The sequence below is a fragment of the Magnolia sinica genome, chromosome 3 (assembly GCF_029962835.1).
Source record: "Magnolia sinica isolate HGM2019 chromosome 3, MsV1, whole genome shotgun sequence".
NCBI classification, from domain to species: Eukaryota; Viridiplantae; Streptophyta; class Magnoliopsida; order Magnoliales; family Magnoliaceae; genus Magnolia; species Magnolia sinica.
Genome location: NC_080575.1, coordinates 16,208,548 through 16,226,831, shown reverse-complemented (window position 1 = coordinate 16,226,831; position 18,284 = coordinate 16,208,548).

The following is an 18,284-nucleotide window of genomic DNA, read 5'->3' as shown; positions in this document are numbered from 1 at the left end:
ACTCGACCACGGAAAATCTTTATTTTTTTTCCTTTTCTTTCTCCACCATTGCTGTTTCTTCCAATCTCTCTGTTTTCCTTGTGATGGACACATCAAGCTTTAGTATTTCTCCTAATAAAAGAATACAATAAAGTCCCTTACGCAAGTTGAGAATAGATGTGACTGATTAGCCGTGACATTCCCAGTGACCCTAGCTTCTAAATCATACATCCGCTTGAAATTCAAATTTCAAACCGAACAAATTCGAATTACTGGAAAATCATGCCCTAATCATCTAAAGAAAATCCCAGCTCTTGAAAGATTTGGCAAAAAAAAAAGATAATTTAGAATTTACTACGTGTCGCGCGCAGGAAAACAGAGAGAGGAAGAGAGCCATGTTGCGGAGGGAAAAATGAAGAAATTCAATTGGGTTGTACTGAGTGAACTTTGTTGGCCCCATCCTGAGTGTATGTGGTTTATCCACGCCATCCATCCGTTTTTCCAATTGATTGGAGCGGTTAAGCCCAAAATTGAAGTATATCCAGATCTCAAGTGGACCATAACACAGGAAACAGTAGGAATAATGATTTCCACCGTTGAAATCTTTTTAGGGCACACAGTTATGTTTATTTATCATCCAACCTATTCAAAAGATCACACAGACATGGATTAAAAGAAATCATAAATATCAGCTTGATCCAAAACTTCTTTGGCCCCCAAAAATTTTTCAACAGTAGACATTCAATTTATACTGTTTCCTATGATGTGGTCCACTTGAGATTTTTTTATGATTCTTTTTTAGTCTCATTCTCTTAAAATGTCTGGTACTATGGATGGAATGGAGTGGATAAAATAAATATATTACCGTTGGGCCAAAGAGTTTACCGTGGCGTACTGAGTTTCTCAGTACCCAATGTGCTTTCTGTAAATCAAAGCAAAACGAGGATGTTTTCGTGCTCGAGTATAAACGCGGCCAGTAAACAGCGTTTCAGTTTTTGACGAGGACCATTAAATGCTTTCAAAGGAGCCCAACTTTTGCGGCGATGAAACGTAACCACATCACTTCAGTAGTAATATCGTAGCGAATCCGCGCCCGTGGGTGCGGATTGGTGTTACCCGAAATCGGATTGCGTGCTGAGTTATTCAGTACGCTTTTATCGTACTGAGTAAACTCAGTTGAGCCCACCGTTAATGTATGTGGTTTATCTACACCATTCATCTATTTTTTACCCTAATTTTAGGGATTAATTCAAAATTTTAAGTAAATCCAAAGCTTGAGAGGGCCATACCACAGGAAACAGTGTGGAATGATGATTTCCACCGTTGAAACCTTCCTGGGACTTACAGTGATGTTTATTTGTCATCCAACCTGTTATTAAGTCACAAAGACATGGATGAAGAGAAAACATAAACATCAGCTTGATCCAAAACTTCTGTGGCCTCCATGAATTTTTCAATGGTAGAGGTTCAATCACACTGTTTCTCGTGGTGTGGTCCACATGAGGTTTGGATATGCTTCCATTTTGGCATTAAAACTTAAAATTATCTGTTAAAATGTATTAACGGAGTGGATAAAATAAATAAATAACTGTGGACCCCACAAGGTTTACTCAGTACGCTAAGGGTACTGAGTTACTCAGTACGCAAACCGCTTCCGTGTTACCCCTACCGTGTGGGGCCCACCTTGATGAATTTTTCCATATCCAACGCCGTCCATCCGTTTTTATAGTTCATTGAAGACGTTCCAAAACCTAAGCAGATCCAAATCTAAGGTGGAGCACACCACTGGAAAAATGTGGTAAATGACCGTTAAAAGCTTTTTGTAGACCATTAAAGTTTTGGATCAAGCTAATCTTTCTATTTTACCGTCGGCCAATTCTGTTTGGTGGTATCCAAATGGGCCCTTATTGTTCATAAATCCAAATGTGACTTGCATAATGATTGAGGTAGACCGTTGGTGATTTCTTCCTAGCCGTCCATTTTCTTCATGATCGTTCTCTTGGCACACGTTAACTAGTGTCATCTCTCTTTCTTGTCAAATTATCGACCGTGAGAACCTTTTTTTTTTCCAACCAGCCATCCAAAAAAAAGAAAAACAATCTTAGAAGGGACTTAATGATGACCTAATGGCTTAAATTTGACGGTCCACCACTTGATCAGCATGGAATCATGATCACTGGTAGATGGCCATGTAGTGAAATGATTAGATCACAAGTACATGCATGTATGAGGTGGATCAATGAACTTTTCTCACGGTAGGATATAAAGATAAGGTAGCAGAGTATCATATAATGCACACTCCTGAAATCCTAGTTTCTCCCTATATAAGATGATATTACAAAGAGGAGAAGCCCTGGACAGCCCCTCACTAGTAGAGAAAAAGTGAAAAGAGATGTGTATTTACCTCCATTGTTTTTCTCCTTCTTCTCTTCACACGTCCACATGTGTGGGTCCGCTGTAAACTATATTGTGTTAATCTTGGCTCTACCAGAGATCAAGTATTGGGATTCTTCATCTCCTCTAACTGTAATAGAATGAGGAGGGACTCATTTGATTAGGAAAATGACATCGGCATTCTCCACTAATGAAAACATTTACGTGATTGATCATGAAGAGATAAGATATAAACTGTTAGTTTGGTTACTGATGTTTATATTTAAAATTTGACATTATTACATTGGAGAATTGATTGGGTACATTATCGTTTGGATTATATTTTTTAAAGCCCACCCATCTGCTATGTTGAACGAGTTGAAATCCACTAGTGCTCACAATGTTACACACGGTTTTATTAGTAAGAGTCCAACCACGGCCTCTTTACAATAACCTAATAGCTTGTGGGTTGTTTAGTTTTAAGCAAAGTTATGTGATAACTTAAGATCCCACCCATTTCTAGGGATCCCTCTACTTATTACATATTTCGTCCCTAAATTCATCGCACTCCTTAATTTGATATAGTCAAGTCATGTTGAACACTTGTATGTGCTAAGATTATTGGTTTTAAAGTTGGCCTTCCATTCTTTCCCCATTCAACTCGCTCAGTCTGAGGGATGGTCTCTGATTATATCATGATGGGCCTCGGATAAGTCCCTCCAAACTTTGTTCCAAGGCATATCTAAGGTTGATGCTACTAATCTTGTAGGTGTCATCATGCAGGTCGATAATGGAGCGAGACTTAAGTGCCTGTTTGTTAACAATGAATTTTTGTACTTAACGTGGAATTTGGAAAATGTTCCATGTTTAGTGGTGTTTGTTAACGCGGAAGAAGGAAAGTGCTCCACCATTTTTATGCTGAAATTTTTCCATGATAGGAGTCTAGCTTAATGGGGAATCAAGAATGCGCTCCGTGATTATTATTTTTTAATCCAAAATTTTCCTTTGCAACGAAGATTTTCTCTCTTGTGTTATACACATTCCAACTTTTAACATGAGGCACTTCTTTAAGCCCACCATAATTTATGTGTTAGATCCATACCGTCTATCGACCTTTCTATATCATTCTAAAGCATGATTTGAAAAAAGATGCACATCCAAAGCTCAAGTCAACCACACCACATAAAGTAGTGGGACAGGAATGATTAGCGTTAAAACATTTCTAATGTCCACCATGAAGCTTATTTGCCATCATGAAGCTTATTTGCCATCATCAAATCTCTTTATAAGGTCACAAAGACCTGGATGAAGGAAAAACACAAAAATCAGCTTGATCAGAGCCTTATGTGGCCCCAAGAAGTTTTCAATGATAAGCACCCAATTCCCACGGTTTCTTGTCGTGAGGCCCACTTAAGCCTTAGATTTGCCTTTTTTTTTTTTCTTAATTTCTAAAATAATATGAAAAAATGAATGAACGATATGGATAAAATATATATATCATGGTAAGCCCCACAAAGCCTTTAATTATACATATTTAAGTAGATCTTGGTGGGGTAGTACGCAATCCCCTCCCATATTTGGAGTGTGAATTATGTACAAATGTCTTTAGCAGGAAGTTCCTACGCTGGAATCTTAGGTGGACCCACCGTTATGTTTGTGATAAATCTAATCTGTCCATCCGTGTTTTGAGATCATTTTAACACTTGAGACAAAAAATGAGGAGGATACAAGACTTAAGTGTGCCGTGCTAAAGGAAAAAGTGGGTAGGAAAATTCCTATCGTTGAAACCTCCCCGGGGTCGGCAGTGATGTTTACATGCCATCAATACCGTTCATACTGTCATTCCTAGTGAGATGAACCCAAACAACAAATATTAGCATAATTGAAAACTTTCATGGCCCCACAAATAATTTAATTATGGGCATCCAATCCTCACATTTTTAGCCCATTTGATTATTAGATACGGCTCATTTTTAACAGTATGTCCTAAAATGATTTCACAAAATGGATGGACGGGATGGATTTCACATAAACATCACGGTGGGCTCCACCTAGATTTCCAGTGGTGGACTTCCTAAGAAAGGCTTTCCTATGAAATCCGGCTCACACCTGGAGACGTGGTTTGGCCAGTGATGGTGCCACTAGCCGAGTGGCTAGTGGTCGGTGCTCTGTGGGCCCACCATGATGTATGTGTTTCATTTAAGTCATTCATCTATTTTTCTAAATCATTTAATAGTTCATTGATATAAAAAATGAGGCATATATAAATTTCGGGTGGACCAAAGCAAAGGAAAACAATAGTGATTAAGCGTCCACCATCAAAAATCTCTTAGTGACCACTGTAATGTTTATTTGACCTCAAACCTGATGATTAGGTCATACAGACCTGTATTGAAGGGAAAAACAAATATCAATCAACACTATTTGTGCCACAAAAGCTTTGGATCATTTAAAAATTCTTTTGGGCCACAAAAGCTTTGGATCATGTTGATATTTGTGTCATCTCTTCATCTAGCTAATTTTGACCTTTTCAATAGGTTGGATGACAAATAAATAGTTTATTTCATTGAAATTCATGAAGTTTTAATGGTAGAGATTCAATCACAATTATTTCATACGGGTAAATGTGTCAAATTAATATATTTCAAACATTTCAGACGTTAGTTAACAAACAAGTTATTCTAGATTTACTATTAGTTTTCTAGCTTCAGATTTCAGATTTAACAAACATGCCCTTACTGCAATCTTAGATCCCTCCTCCTCCTGGGAGATGTGCTTGTATGTGCAGGGATGCACACCTACATAGCTTACTCCAGTGGTCATGTTAGTGTTATCTCGAGACACTTTAGGCGTCCTCTCTTAAAGCGAGCTATTGCTTATCTGTGCTCTCTCTTTCACCTTGTCTAGGAGACTGAGCTTGCCTCCTTGATTTGATGCCCAGCTCAGGCCATTCGGTCTCATTCCTACCCACCAGTGGTGGCTCTTCTGTTCTTTTTTTCTTTTTTAGCTTTCTTTTTTTCTTCATTTTTCCTTGAACCTAGGATGTGGGCTCTCTTCTTATTCTGTTTTTCAGAGGAGTGCCCCTTTCAGTTGTATCTTTTTGGACTTTTGCCTTGGATAAATAATAAGAGAGTCTTCCTAGCTTTCTTTCTTTAAAAATTTTATGTGAGTACAAGTTATCCAGGAGACAATTTATCTATAGTTTGTTAAATCCATTTATACTAGAGAACTATAAAAATAAGAACATTGTGTCCCTAAAATTTAAGTCGAGTGAAAGAATAACATGTACTTATTAAAAAAGTTGATGACTAATTATCCCAGTTCAATGCATCTGAAAAACATATCCCAATTCAGTGCACATGGGAACATAATGTTCCATGCACATGCATTTCATATGTTAGATATGCCACATGTACGTGTGTAATCAATCAAGTTCAATGGCCCGATGTGCCTTGAAAAACTAATCAGTGTTTGCTCTTAAACTCAGTTATACATTGACCCATGTATCTTTTGATCTTTTATTCATTTATATAGTTTAGTTTATGTGTAGAACATGTTCATTATCTTTATGAATTTGGGATATTTTACCTATGATCTTGGACACTTCGAGATTAGACACAGTGACTATTAGCTACGGGAGAGTTGCGGTCTATGGATATTGGTGTCTTGGTCATGATTATTATGAATGTATTAGGTATACATTTACTTATGATCATCTTATGTGAGAGGACTAAGTTGATGTCAAGATAGACGGCATCTACCATCATACCCGACTCAGTGTTGGTGTTTCTTCGCCCTGTCCCACATGAGTGTTTTTATGCACCATAGATTACTCCTTGACTCGGGGTACCTTTGGTCACTTAACGTTGGCATGAACAAGTGCAAGTTATCTAGACTGGATGGCCTATTATGTCTAGACTAGATTTATGCTCATTGTTTACTCTAGCTCCAACGTATCTTTACACCTAAGGGTGTGTGAACCGAGATGACTTAGTTGATGGTCCTTTGGCTCACTTTATGAGCCACTTCATGGTCATTGAAAGTAGGTAATGTTGGGAATCCTCATCAAGTATACCAAGGAACGCATGATTCAACTAAGATCCACTTAGCCTACCTGAGATACTTGATTAGTACACTGATCTTATGATTAAACTATCCACCAGGAATTTTAAAGGCTGGCCAACACTTTTATCATTTTCAATTAGTTAGTTGTGGATTTTCAACTATTAACTTTGAGTTTAACCATTGATATGTTTTAAATCATACTTGATAGAGATTCAATGGCTAAGATCTATTGATCCAGACCCTGGGGTAGTACGAGAGTTACCTAAGGTTCGTGGAGTAACATATATATGTTGCTCCCTTGAAACTCTAACTTCCCCATTATGAGATCTTATTGCAAGAGGGAGAGCCCAGGGAAGCATTGGACATCAAGCCTCCCTTGGACATCTAGAGAGAGAGAGGAAAGAGAAGAGGGAGGGGGAAAAAAGAGTGGGCGTCCCACCCTCCATTCTCCACACACCCACACACCTAGGTGTGGTGCCCTCTCATCTGATGTCTCTCGTCAACCTTTACCAAAGGATTTGACATGGTTTCTCAACCTCCTAAACTTCTATAGATCAAAGAGAGACTCTACGTTAAGAGATTTTCAGTGACAAAATCAGGTGAACCTTTTCATGCTCAAGTATACATTATGGAATCCATGTTTTTGTAATTAAAACATCACTTAATTTATAAAAATTAGTTTTGAAAATTTTAATTCTGTTGTATTTATCATAATTAAAAACCAACACAATGTACATGCATGTTATTACATATGCCAACATCAATATTAAATTCCTCACATGTGAAGCCGTAAATCTTTGTTCCTGTTTACAATGTGTTCGATTAAATTAAAAATAAAAATGAATACTCGAATAACCAGTCTAAGATATCATAACCTGGATAACCTATCAAAGACAACATCACCTGGTCAACATGTGCCGACACAATTGGTTTGCATCCAAACAACCCATATCCAAGGTAGCATAATCCAAATAGTCTATATCCGAAACACTACGTTTATCCAAACATTTCCCTAGTGTCAAGGTCCAAGTATTTAGCTTACTGACAAGCTTAAACGAGATGGCTCAGGCCCAAATATTTACCTTTCAGCTGGACTTAAGCAAGTACAGCTGACCATTGATCATGGGAACTCCATGGTTCAAAATTAAATTGATATAATAATCTAATTTGGAGATCTCACCTAGCTTTGGAGCCATGCCTAGTACAACTAAGCCTGGGTTTAGGGCTATAAACGAGCTATGGGCCTAGTAAACCTAAAGTTTTGAATAGGCCAGGCTTGGTAGGCCCAGCCCAAACAATTCAAAATCTGGGTCGAAGCGAACCCACTTGGGTTTACCTTTTAGGAGTGTGGACTTGGCTTCGTCATCTTTCTGGGCTTAAAACGAATGAGGTGGGGCCCACTGTGATTTTTGTGAGAAATTCACCCGTCCATCCATTCTTTTAGATCATTTTAGGACATAGGGTCAAAAATGAGCTAGATCCAAAACTCATGTGGCCATATATATATATATATATATATATATATATATATATATATATATATATATATATATATATATATATTAAAGAAATGGTAATAGAAATGGTACTATAAGGTCAACCTCATGGGAACTTCCCATGAGTTCAGCTATGTGGGGCCCGCCGTGATGGATGTCGGACATCAACACCCTTTAGGTTATATATATATATTAAAGAAATGGTAATAGAAATGGTACTATAAGGTCAACCTCATGGGAACTTCCCATGAGTTCAGCTATGTGGGGCCCGCCGTGATGGATGTCGGACATCAACACCCTTTAGGTTATCGGATATGCCAAAAGTCAGCAGTATAAAGAACTCAGGTGGGCCATACCATCTAAAACCATGTCTTCAAATGCCTGAAACATATAAAAGCACTTGGTGGGGCCCACTTGATTTTTTGGAAGTGGCTGAAACTTGGTCTAGCCCCTCATCCAAGTCGGACACACACAATGGATGGGCTGGATTTGTGAACCACATCTCAGTGGGCCCAATAAACGATCAGGAATGTTTTAATGGGCAGATAACCCCTCTCAACTATTGTATGTGGTGTGGCCCACTTAAGTCATGGATTTGACCTGATTTTTAATCCCATGGCCCACTATGGAATGGTACATCTAACCAATGAGGTAGATGTTTGGTAGATGTACGACAAACATCATGGTGGGGCCCACACAAATCGAATTCATGAGAAGTTCCGATGAGACCGACATCATAGTGTATTTAGGGGTGTACACGAACCGAGCTAGCTAGGTTAGCTCGCTTGACTCAACTTTAAAAACATAGATTCTACTCAGTTCAAAGCTGAGTTCAAGCCGAGTCGAGCTGATTTTTTTAGCTCAAAAATGAGTTCGAGCCAAGTTCAAGCAGGCCCTAGCTCGACTCGAGATCAAATCCAGCTTGAATCGAACTTGGATCAAACTATTTCAGTGACTCGGTTACTTAGCCATTGATGTTGCTCACCAACGGCTTCAACTGCCTCTTGACCTTTCTCCTCTACAGCCATTTCTCTGCCTTGTCTCTCAATTTCCATTAGATCAGTTCTCTGCAACCTATGTCACACCAAAGCTAAGGCCCACCAGCCAGTGACTGAACTGAGTTGAGCTGAGGCCAGCTCGACTCGGTTCGACTCGATGTACACCCCTAAGTATATATAAAAACATTCGGCTTTAGTACTGGCTTGGACATTATTTTATTCAAACCTTGATTATGCGTACTTGAGCCAATCAGTGAAAAAGGCTAATGTAATCATCGAGTGGGCCAATTATAATTATGAGTTAAAAGGTGTGGCTGATACGGACTTGAAATCTATCATGTGGGCCTACAATTGTCCAACGAAGAGAGAGAGAGAGAGAGAGAAAGAAGCAAACTTTGGAAGTTTGAATTTTAAATAGAACAAATAGTTATTTTCAAAAGTTAAACAAACATGTTTTACCCATGACAGGTCTTCTACTTAAAAATTGATAGGGGAGAACTTCTGAAGGGGATTCTTTTATCGTTCACATTGCAGCCAAATGCACCCTGATGGTTGAGGTTTAAAAAAAATAAAAAAAATTGGTTGCAATGACCCTCCAGTACCGAGGTTGGTAATGGGTGTTGTGGGCCCTACCGCAATGTGTGTTTGTGATGTAGGCCCGTCTCTAGCCAAGAACGGGCAGCTCTGTGGGCGGTCCCACTATGATCTATAGGTTGATCTACGCTCTCCATCCCTTCTCTCGTATCATTTTAATGTATGTGCACAAAATTTTGGTAGATCCAATGCTCAAGTGGACCACACCAAATAATAAGCCCAGTTGCTGGATCTGTTTCATTTTTGTACATGTACCTTAAAATGATGTGAGAGAAGGGATGGACGGCGTAGGTATACAGATATATCACGATGGGCCCACCTGTAGAACTGCCCATTCATGACTAGGGATGAGCAAGGAAGCACGGAATCCACATCCATATTTTTATCCTCGCGGGTCCATGCATTTTACCATCCAATCACTAAGGGCCCATTTGGCCGGTGGGATTGGAAGGGATTGGATGGTATTGGAAGGGATTGGAAGTTAAATCCTGGGATTGGCCGGGCGTGCCATACAGAGTCGATGATCTGATCCCAATCCCATGGATCTTAAGACAATTCACTGACAACACCATCATTACCTTTAAATCCCATCCAATCACCCTAATCCATTCAAATTTGCCTAGGATGTGTTTGGTTTGAGGGATTGGAAGGGATGAGAAGGTTTAATCCCGAGATTGGCCGGGCGTGCCAAATAGACTGAATATAGCAATCCAGGGATAGAGCAATCCCAAGGATCTCAAGACAATCCACTGGCAACACCATCGTTACCTAGAAATCTATGCCATCCACCCTAGTGCCATTCAATCCCTTCCAATCCACCAGGCCAAACGGGCCCTAAGCCATAGTAAACTAAATACCTGCCATTAAAAGTGAGCTGGGCTTATTGAAATATTTATCTGCCATACAACCAGTTAATAAAGTAAAAGGCATTAGCCAAATGAAAAAATAAAAAAAAGCAAATATCAGCTTGATACAAAACTTTTATAACTTCTAGGAAGTTTTTAATAGTCCCCCTAATTTATGTGGTGTATTTCACCTGATATTTGGATCTACCTATTTAGCTTATGCCGTGAAATAATATGGAAAAAATGAATAGACGATGTATATAAAAATATATACATCATGGTGGGCCCACTGAGCAACTACCAGTACCAACCTCCACCACGCTGGAAGCGTGGCTACCAAATCGAGTTCCGAAACTTTGGAAACGGATTGGCTACTCACCTGCCTGCTCTGTGTTATGTGGGACCCACCATGACGTATGTTTTTCATTCATGCGGTCCATCTATTTTTCTAGATCATTTTATGATAGGAGACTTAGCTCATTTTATGATATGAGACCAAAAATGAGGTATATTCCAATCTCAAGTGGACCACATTACAAGAAACAGTGTTGAATGAACTTCGACTATTAAAAAATTTTTGGGGGCCATAAAAATTTTGGATCAAGCCAATCTTTGTTTTTTCCCTTCATCTGGGTTTGTATGACCTAATCAACGGATTGGATGTCAAATAAACAGTACATTGGGCCTTAAGAGGACTTTAATGATGGATATCCAATCACTATTGTTTTCTTGTGGTGTGGTCCACTTGAGATTTATGTTCCTATAATTTTTGGGATCAAGCCCTAAAATGATCTTTGAAAATGGATAAACGGTATGGATGAAGCACATACATCATGGTAGGGTCCACAGAGCACTGACCATCAGCCACGGGGCTAGTGGCAAGGGGAGTAGCCAATCCGTTCCCCAAAACTTTAAGGCGGTTTGGCCGGACGGATCCCATGGGATTAGGAGGGATGGGATGGTAAAATCTCATGATATGCCAAACAAGCCAAATAGACCCTCCCCAAAACTTTAAGGCGGTTTGGCCGGACAGATCCCATGGGATTAGGAGGGATGGAAAAATCTCAGGATATGCCAAACAAGCCAAATAGGCCAATGAACTTGTCCCGGATATGGCAAACCCATGGATCTTAAACCAATCCATTGACATCATCATCATTACCTTCAAATTGATCTTATCCTTTCTAATCCTATTCAATCATATATAAGGCATGTTTGGATAGATGCATTGGAAGGGATTGGTAGGTAAAATTCCAAGATATGTCAAGCGTGCCAAAGAGACTCAGTGACCTTGTCCTGGGATATAGCAATCCCATGCATCTTAAACCAATCCACTGGCACCACGATCATTACCTTAAAATCCTAATCCGCCCCTCCAAACATGCCCTAAGCCATCCGTCCTGGTGTCAGTACTTGGGTGGACCCAATCGTACATCACCCTGTCACGTGTCCCAATATTTGGCCATACCATATTCCGGTTCATCCAACTCTACTATATCATTGCTCTTGAAAAGTCATTTCCATTCTCACGTGACGCCGAGTCACCTAACCCCGCCAGGGGAAGGAAACGGATTGGCTACTCCCCAGTGCTCTGTGGGCCCCACCATGATGTATGTGTTTCATCCATTCCGTTCATCCATTTTTAAATATCATTTTAGGGTTTGATCCTAAAAATTAGAGGTATATAATATTAGGTGGATCACACCACATGAAAACAATAGTGATGGGATATCCATCATTAAAATCCTCCTAAGGCCCATTCTACTGTTTATTTGACATCCAATCTGTTGATTAGGTCATAAAGGCCCAGATGAAGGCAAAAAACAAAAATCATCTTGATCCAATACTTTTATGGCCCCCAAAACGTTTTTAATGGTTGAGGCTCATTCAACACTGTTTCATGTAATGTGGTCCAATTGAGATTGGTATATACCTAATTTTTGGTCTCATATCATAAAGTGATATGTAAAAATAGATTTGACGGCATGGATGAAACACATACATCATGATGGGCCTCACAAAGCACCGACCACCAGCCATTGGCTGGTGTCATGGGGAGTAGCCAATCCGTTTCCAGGAGGGAAATGATTCGGTAGAACAAAGTAGGTAGACTAGCAATGTGGTAGGGTAGCTAGCAATCGGAGCCGTTCATCCAGCGATCCCATCAGGGATGGACCACAGTTTAAAAATCCCACCCAGCACCTGTTCTCACGTTTCTCTTCCAATGCAGAGTATCAACCGCCTTACTTTATTCCATTGATGTGATTAGCAATGATGAACAATGAGTAGGTTTGTTGTGCTGTCCCATCGAAGTGGTTTGAAACTCAGTCGGATTGTGATGGCTGATTAGCATACACATGAAATTTACCTGGATATTGCTTACGTGTCAAATAAATACTTAAATTAAATTGCCCAAATTATGTATCCCGTTGGATGCATCATGAACTAATATTTAAGGTTTTTTTATTAGTGATTATTGGATTAGTGAACATTTTAGGCCCATTTGGATGCCAGCAAGTAAGTTATTTTTTCTACTTATAACAATAATGGATAATTGACTTATTTCATATAAATTACTTTTTACAAGTAACATTTGTACTCCAAAGTATATAACTCCATCAATTAATTGCTTTTCTAGCTTTTTCACTTCTTAAAAGTTGGTGAAGAGAGGGGCTGGAGTAAAATATAAGAGAGTCGAAGTTGATTAATATGTTGTTTAACAAACATTATTAAAATACAAATTTAGATAAGTTACCTGTAACATAAGTAGCTTACTTTAATTAACTTACTATCGAGATACCTAATAAGTTACTTTTTCTACTTATAGCAATAGATAAGTGACTTATTTCAAATAGGTACATTTGATTTATGATTAGTTATAAGTAATAAGTATGTAATCACTTTAGTTTTTGAAAAAATAGCATTTATTTTATAAATATTTTCAAAAGTTATTGAAAAGAGACATCAAGAGAAACAAAAGAGAGAAAGGTTATAAGTACGTTGTTTGCCTACATATTTATCTTCTTAGTAAGTGTAAACTAAGATAAGCTAATTGTGGAATATCCAATAATCATAATAGAAGAAACACGTGTACATTATATATGAGATTAAAAATTATTAAATAAATATGTTAATTTGGAACGGTGACTTGGATGCAACTTTGTGCTAGAAGTTTTTGTAGTCAGAAACTATGTGGGGTCACAAAGATATATGTGACAAATCCACTTGGTCCATCTCTTTCGCAAGACAGCAATAGTGCAAGAGTACAAAAATTTAAGGCAAATCCAAAAATCAGGTGGACTCCACACAAAATAACAAGAATTGAATACTTACCATTAAAAACTATATGGGAGCAACAATAGTTTTGTATTGGGATGATATTTATACCTATAGCTTATTAGAGTGGTAATAGGCCTCTGAACAAATTGGATGACATATAAACATCATGATCATGAGAAACTGGTAGATTGAATAGATTTGTCAGGGGCATCTTTGTAGGCCCCATATAGCTTCCAACTAAGGTTACATAATATGCATGTCTAAGAAATTACTACCTAGGTACTATTATTCACTAAGAAATTACTTTTTTTTTTTTTAAAAGCTTGTTGATACAGTCATTGCTAGTTCACACTTTACTGCTAGCCACCCTCACCAGGGAATTGATATCAAGACTTCAGTATTGAAACGAGATATCTTTCACTCAAGCTACCACTTGAGCTATGGATCAAGGTGGCACTAAGAAATTACTTAGGTGGGATGCAAGTAATTCAAAGTAATGGTTGAAATTATAATTATCATGAAGAAAAAGAGATGTTTAATGAACGCATAATCTCTTAGATATTAGTTTTACTATAAAATACCTTCAAATTGTATATATATCAAATCATGCTTCCTACTCCATTGGTGAGGCTAAGACAGCATCTTGCCGCCATCCATTTTCATCGAAGAACACACTTAAGGGGGTGTCTTGGGGCAGTGCATTGGGAAGGAACAGGTGGGATAAGATTCAAAAAGCAAAATTATTACCCATGGCAGGGTTTGTCTCCTGTTACAATGTTACTACGGGATAAGCTTAACTCCTTGCTTTCTTTGTAAAATGGTGGTACATTGAATGGATATACCCACTATCATTAAAAACTATGGGGAATAATGCAAGTGTTATATCTAAATAATTCATTTGTATTGTAACCTCATTTTATGGCATGGGCCTAAAAATGAGGCAGATCCACAACTTATGTGGCCCCAAAGAAGTTTTCAACGGTAAGTATTCAATCCCCTTTGCTTTTGATGGTGGGGTCCGCTAGAGCTTTAGATCTACCTAGTTTTTTGGCCCATGCTCTAAAACGATCTTGAAAAATGGGTGGATGGTGTGGATTTAGCTCACACATCATGGTGGGACCTACACAACTTGCTAACATTGAGTGAAATTGACACGGACCCAATGCAATTTCCAAGCTTTCCCATTCCATCTCACCTAAGCCCCTCTAATACCACGCGCCAAACGCCCTTGAAAGACCGTTACACTATTATAGATTTGTGAAGGCCTCGGGTGACATGATAATGAAAGAATCCGCTGTGAGTGTGGGACCTGTTTCCAAAATCCATTCTGACCATCAAGTGCCTAACCCATTTATAGGTGTATGGTTTAAAACTAAGCCTTATTTATTATTCAGGTGAGCCGTACGGTTGTAAACAATGTAAATGGTGACGCCCACCTCTAATTTCTTTCCCTCAGTGTGGCGCATTTGAATCAGGGATTGTCTTGATTTTTGGACCTTCGGTCTAAATTATTTTGTGGAATCTAATGGTTTGAGTGGATTTCACATTATCATCACGGTGTGCCCTGTAAAAAAATCAATGGCAGATGTCTCTCTCCCAACCGTTTACTTTGGTGTGGCCCATCTGAATTACAATTCAAATTAATTTTTTGGATTTGGGTTTAACTTAAGATTACGTATCTAACCGTTGGAGTAGATTTTACATACACATCAAGGGTGGGCACAGGTGGACTTTTCATATAAAAAAATATTTTTTACTTTTTATATTTTTAGAAGTGGACTGCAGCACCAGCCGCAAGTATACTTTTGTGGCACGACGTGACCCAAGCTCCGTGGTGACAGCCTTGATGTATTTGCTTTATCGCGCCTTCAACCCTTTTGTCAAATCATTTTTAGGCATCGGCCCACAATGCAGATCTAAACCTAAAGTAAGCCGCGACACATCAAACAGTGGAAATTGATTGTCCACCGTTGAAAACTTCACGGGGCCATCTAGTTTTTGAATCGAGCTTATATTTATGTCTTACCTTCATCCAAGTCTATGTGACTTTATGAACAAGTTGGATGACAAATAAAACATCCCAATAAGCCCGAGGAAGGTGTCAACGGTGGAAGTTCAACTCCCACCATTTTTCTGTGGTGTGGTACCCTTGAGCTTTGGATTTGTATAATTATTGAAATTATGCCTTGGAACAAGCTAGAAAAATGGATGGACGGTGTGGATAAAACACATACATCATGGTGGGCCTTAAGCTTTGGCCATATAGTGACACAAGGTATCCCTATGGTGGTGCTGCAGCCAATTCCCTTCTAAATATATTTTCAAAATCCCGGATAGCGATGGTCTACCAAAAACCACCATTTTTTGTGGGGCCCACTGAATATGAGAAATCCATTCCAACAATTAGATATGTAAACCTAAGTTAGGGCCCCAACTAGAAGATCAAGTGGACTTGTGATTCAGATGAGCCGCACAAAGGGCCTGTTTGGCTAGGCGAATCACATGGGATTAGGAGGGATGGGATGGATTTTAAGGTAATAATGGTGGTGTCAATGGATTGGTTTAAGATCCATGGGATTGCTATATCCCGGGACAAGTTCACTGGGTCTGTTTGGCACACCACGTATATCCTGAGATTTTACCTTCCAATCCATCCAACCAAGGGATGGGATCAATTTTAAGGTAATGATGATGATGTCAGTGGATTGTTTTAAGATCCATGGGATTGCTTATATTCCATGACAAGTTCACCGGCTCAAACTTTACTAGTGGGGGGGGGGGGGGCTTGCTGCTAGGTCCAGTCAATCCTCTTCGTATTTATACAGAAGTGGATTAGCTGTTTGCCACATACCAACAACCTTGTTGGTGTATTTATGTGGTGCATGCATAATAGTCTGACAATCCTCTAGCGCCGTGATGGTACAAAGTTCTATATATGGCCCCTTATCATGAAGTATTTATTATATCTACATTGGTCATCCATTTGGTGAGATTGTTTTACGTCGTGCCAAAAAGTAAGTCATATCTATTAAAATAGGGACATATATTACTACTATTAAAACATTCCCAGGGCCTATCATTATATAAAAAAAAATTTCTCCATAATCTTTATTAGGTCACACAAATATATATGAAGAAAAAAAATCAGTTGTAAGGTTGATCCAAAACTTCTACAGCTTTAAAGAAGGTTTCAATGGTAAACAATCAATCCCCCACTACTTTCTACAGTGGAGTCCACTTAATCTTTGAATCTATCTTATTTTTAAGCTCAACTCTTATAACAATCTCACAAAATGGACGTATGGTTTAAATATAACACATGGTGGGACCCACAGAACTTGGTGATGTTAACACTTCAATAAGGTACTTGTGCGCCCTGCAAATGTTTTAACGGCAAGAATTATTGTCAGGATGTTATTGGTAGTGTGGTTCACTTGAGCTTTAGATATGACTCATTTTCGAGCCTATGCTCTAAAATAATCTCACCAAATTAATGAACCGCATGGATATAATACTAAAAAAAAAAAAGGCTAGACGAGTACCCACACCACCGAGGTCGGTGGTGGCTGGTAAACTAGCCAATCCGCTTCCTATTTATATCCACAGCAGCGATCATTGGGGTGTACGGTTTCTCATTAATACGAAACAGTACCAAGTATGATGTGGATGGATAGCTCGGCCCCATCATTTTCCAGGCATGTTATGCACGTACAGAAGGGAACCTCTTTGGTACTTCAATTTTTAGTCGAAGCCGTATCCTCAACGCGGTTGGCGGGTACAGCTTATTCTAATATTCTTCTTGTGGACCCATTGTGTTTTATACTGAATCCAAACCGTCCGTGTGTGTGTGTGCATATATATATATATATATATATATATATATATATATATATATATAGACACGCGCCTTATATCTACTATGTTCGTTTTAGCTTATTGTTTGAAGGTATGGGCCAAGAAGTCTAAATCTTATTGAATGCCCCTATTAAAGGCTTTTTGGAAGCCATTAGAATGTTTATTTGTCATCCAACCTGTTGATAAGGTCACGTATACTTGGATGAATTGACCATACAAATATCAACTTGATACAAAAGTTCTTTAACCCCAAGAAGCAATTTTAAAGGTGGGCGTTCAATCATCATTATTTTCAATGATGTGGTCCACTTTAGATATAGATCATTTTCATTTTGGGCTCATGTCCTAGAATGAGTTGCCAAAATAAATCGGAAGTTGTGTATATAAGACACATACATCATGGTGGGCTTCGCAGTTAGGAATCTATTAGCGCCACTTCCACAAAGTCGTCTCTCCATCTATTTCATGCAAAGGAAGCAACCGAAAATTTCTCGTGGTGTGAGCAGCCTAATAATTGAATGACACCAGGGGTTACCACTAAAGAAGTTGCTTATTCTACTTACAACAATAGATATGTGACGTATTTTAGATACGAAACTTTGGTTTATGATTGGTTATACGTGACTTTTTTTTACTTAAAAGTACATAATTAGTTTAAATTTCTAAATTTTCTTTTATACTTTTCGCAAGTTATTAAATAGAGGCATCAAGAGAGATGAATGAGAGAAGCATTTGATAAGTATTTTGTTTGCCAAACATACTTATCTTCATAATAAGTATAAATTGAAATAAGCTTGAAT